General features: G+C 41.4%; 1 long non-coding RNA gene across 1 annotated transcript; it reads left to right on the plus strand.

Moving 5' to 3' along the window:
- Window positions 1-311: 311 nt before the first annotated feature.
- Window positions 312-3964, plus strand: LOC142463478 (uncharacterized). Its single transcript, XR_012787444.1, has 3 exons — window positions 312-417; window positions 755-823; window positions 3887-3964. It is a non-coding gene; the product is annotated as an uncharacterized LOC142463478 (long non-coding RNA).
- Window positions 3965-4533: the final 569 nt, after the last annotated feature.

A 4533-nucleotide genomic window follows, 5' to 3' on the forward strand; every position in this document is an offset into this window, starting at 1 on the left:
GGGGGGCGACTTTCTAGGAAGGGAAATGCAGTAAGATACATGTCCCGGGAGGGAATCGAAAACAAGGTTTAGTTTTGGGTACAGAGATCCAAGTCCGGAGGGGAATCTGGACCTGTAGATATATTTGTAGATAATAATTAGATCCCCTATGTGACATCTTATTTAAAAAGAACAATAAAGTAGTAATCAGATCCCTTCTTCTAGTAGTTGTGTTAGTCCCGGAGAAGTGTCGATTTGTCAGAGGTTGTGATACCTTTTAATGGCCCAACGAGAGAGATCTGGTGTTGACTACTTTTGTGTTGCAGGAAAACCAGCTCCGTCTCTCCCCCTCTTTCCTTCCACATCCCTCACTCCTGAGCATCGTGCTGGAAGTACTGCAGGAAGTGCTGCAGGAAGTAGAGCCTCTCTGAGTGCAAGGTAAATACTAGGAAGACATCGATATCAGGGATAGAACAACATGGATGATAATGTCATTGTCCCTCCCTGGGGAGCCATTTAACAGCAAGCAGACAAACTGGGGATCCCTGAGACAGAAAACAACAACCACAGAGTCTCCCTGATACAGTGAGAACCTGTAACACTATTGTTTAGAAGTCAATAGATATGGAGATGATTTGGGATATATTTTGGGACGTGCATGTAATTGGCTGCTCTCCTATGTTATGTGTTTAGCTCATTGATTCTAGGTGGATTGCACCTTTATTGCAGAGACAAACTCCCACAATAACCAGTGTTGTTTCTCCCTATGATACAGATCCTGTTCCTTGTTGTCCCAGGACAGGGCAGCCAGTACTGCAGGACGCCTCATGTCACCATGTAGAAGGTACGTCTGCAATGTGACTGCAGGGGGAGGGAGTCTTTGCTAGAAGTAGATTGCCTGCTCATTGGGTTAGATTCTACTGCAGGCCCCGGGGATCATAGTGTAGAAGTATTATAGATTTTTCTGAGATAGGAACTTAATCCTGAAGGGGTGCTTGTAATGTCCTGTAACTAGTAAAAGCATATGCATTTCACCAAAGCTAATAGGTTTTAACCCGAGTTACAGGCCCCGGTATGGGGCATCGGGTGTCCGTATCCAATTGTTTACATGTCACACGTCACACGACGTGGACGCAATAAAAATGGCGGCGACACTGGCAGCCGAAGCCCCATACCGGGGCCTGTAACTTGGGAAGCAGGGGGCCCCTGAGGCTGAAATCAATGCAGTTCAGCTCAGGAGACCCCCTGCTCCCGCACACTATTAATAAAAATACATTAAAGCAGCTTCATTACCTTAGTGGCTATTCGCTAAAGCAATGAAGGGTTTAAGGCATAATAGCATGTTTATTGGGGACAATTGCCCCCAATAAACATTGCAATACACAACACACACACCCGCACACTATTAATAAAAATGACATTAATGCAGCTTCATTACCATAGAGGATAGCCGCTTCGGTAATGAATTATTGTTTATTGATATGTGTGTTTTGACTCTAGTGTAGATGTGCCGCGGGTCTCCGGAGCAGAACCGCATTGGTTTTAGATCAGGGGACCCCCTGCTTCCCGAGATATAGGCCCCGTTATGTGGTGCCGGTATCTCTCTGCTTTGTTTACATCCCACGGTCACATAATCGGGACATTTAAATGCAGAGGGATACCAGCACCCCATAACGGGGCCTGTATCTCAGGAAGCAGGGGGTCCCCAGACCTGAAACCTGAGACCCCCGGCACATCTACACTATAAATAAAAATGCAATTAAAAAATATTTTTTTTTCCGCCGAGATTTGCGCAGAGAGAGGCGGATCTCTCTCTGCTGCAGGCAGATTTCGGCAGGGGAGCCCTTCTCGGCAGGCAGACCGCCCCGCCACCGGCAAATCGCCATGTTTGGAAATGTTGTTCTCACAGGTATTCGGGCCTTACTGTGAGAGCAACTCACCAAAAACATGGCGAGTTCAAACCCCCGCTGAAAGGGTGAGCTCAAAGCAATCGCAAAGGCTCCGAAAAAATAATAATGAATGCAGTAAATACTTAGCTTAGGCTCACTAAGGGTGGCTGTAGGACAAGGCAACAAAGTAGAAAAATACAAAAAAAATTAATAAATAAAAGGGTGGATCACAATGGGGGGGGGGAAGCCAAAAAACAGGGAAAAAACTATTGGGATGGGAAAAAATGAAAGTAGATAAGGGGTGGATAAATGCCCCCCAAAAAGGGGAAATAAATAAAGGGGGGCAACGTTTTGGGAAACTCCATCTTCAGGCCCGTACTGTCGGTTCTAATCCACTACAGTACTTCCCTTAGGATTGCCTGTGTGATAGTCCACAAAAAACCCAAGTATTACCAGATACCGGGACAGAGGGCCCTATGTACTAAGTACCGCATATGGCTTTTTTGGTGCAAAATTGCACATGTCCAACTCCTTTTCGGTTGCGCTTGTGCGTCTATGTATTAACTTTTAACTTCGTCATCAGCTGCATCGAAAAGGATTTTTTTCTCATTTGTCTTGGGGCACGTATAAGGACTGCGCTTGGCGTAGAGATGTTAGAGGGATATACTAAAGAAGAATATTTCTGTGCGCCACAAAACCAATTAAAAGTGCGTCAGATCTGTCCGCCATGTTTAACTTGGCGTAAACTCAAAAAAGACTGGTAGTCGTGTTAGCACAGAATTATGTTGCTATGGATCAACCTAAAAATGTATTTGACGCTGCATGGATGTTTTATTATATACAGTAGGTTAACAAAATGTATTATTTTCAGTGTAGCTGTTATAAATAATATTATACTAATCATCTATATTTACTAATACTAGTTATACATTTATAATACACATAATTCTGTTTTAATTTAAGTTGTATGAAGCTTGTACATAACATAGAGGATGCATCATAAATTATTTCAACCAAAAAATCATGTCATACAGTACAAAAAGTATACAGTAAAGTCTTCATAAATAAGATGCACATTTGTTGCAGGTTTTGTATAACTTTTTAGCACTGAACTTTTGACACAAACAAAAAAGATAAAACCATATTTCAGTACATAAGCCCCTTTATGTTTGGACACCATAAATCCTAACTAGACCCTGCAAAAGAACTCCCCCATTGTATATTTGGGGTCTGTCTTTGCTCATCTTGAAACTGTTTCTTTAGACATTCAGCATTATCAGAGTTAAGTCTCAACAATGAAAACAACGGTGAGCTGCACTAATTATGAAACCAATTATAAGTCTTGTTCTGAGCTGCAAATTTCAAAGGGACTTTAATTAAATCCATGTGGAATTATGTTTTCTGTTTGGCTAATGAGCTGCGCGATACAATGATGTCAACTGGTTGTAAGAATCCCTTTGTTTGTTGACTGTTCTGGCTGTAACTGTACCAGAGGGAGAGCAGAAATCCTCAGATAATAAGACACAATCGGCGCAGCCGTTTAATCATAATGTAACACATCCAGCTTAAAGGCATTAACACTTTCAGCGCTGCCATGGCCTTGTAATTCATTACCCTACTGTACTGTACATCACCATATAGGACCAACATGTCTTATTTTATAGATAAAAAATATTTAGGATTGATAGTTGGCTTACAGTATATTCATACATTTTCTCTTTTTGTTATTTTATAGCTGTTAGAATTCAGAGTTTTATCACATAATTTGGTATTTCTCAAAATGTGTTTTTTTTCTGAACTCTGTATTTACAAATGTTTATTCTTATTTGAGCAGTTATTTGTATTGTTATAACTTATGTATATTTTTGTGTGTGCTTATTTCTATTATGAAATGCTGGAGAATCGATTTCCTTTGAAAATATTTTATTCTGCATAAAACATTATTTGTATCAAGTGTTATTATTTACCCGTGTTGATATATTTATACAGCTCCAATTAAATCCAACATATCTTTACAGGAGATAAATTAAAATGCAGTGCATTTTAGAACAATACAGGGATATGGTTATCAAAGCAAACAATAGGGAACGCAGTCGTATCCTGAAGACTTTACAGTCCACTCTAGGTAACATATATATTGAGTTTTACAGAGGGAGCAGATGTAAATGTAAATATATAGTGACTGATCAATATATCCAGGCAATTTTGGAGCAAAACCAGTTCATCTTCTCCTCCCTACATATCAGCTTTGATCTCTCTTTATGTCCCTGCTTGTCTCCTGCTCTCTACCCATAACTGTCTCCTTTCTACCCCTTTAACCTCTACTGCTCTTGCTCTCTCTCTCCTTAAACCTGTTTTCTCCTCACTGCCCCTTACCTGTGGAACTCCCTCACACCCAGTATTTGCCAAGCATCTTCTCTCCCCTCCTTTGTCAAACCTTTAAATTCATCTCTTAAATGAAGCATTTCAACAGCCTGGACTCATGGCTATTGTCCCACACCCACAGTCGCCCCGACCAACCATTGTGGCCAAACGCTGCCATCTACTGAACTTATTCCCTCGCATGCTATCTCTGTAACTCTCCCATCATACCAATTTCCCCCTCCAACTGCAGTGAAGATGGCTGCGCGTGGTCAAATGACGCTGCATCGCCATGGTAACCGGA

This window comes from Ascaphus truei, chromosome 11 (assembly GCF_040206685.1).
Source record: "Ascaphus truei isolate aAscTru1 chromosome 11, aAscTru1.hap1, whole genome shotgun sequence".
NCBI lineage: Eukaryota > Metazoa > Chordata > Amphibia > Anura > Ascaphidae > Ascaphus > Ascaphus truei.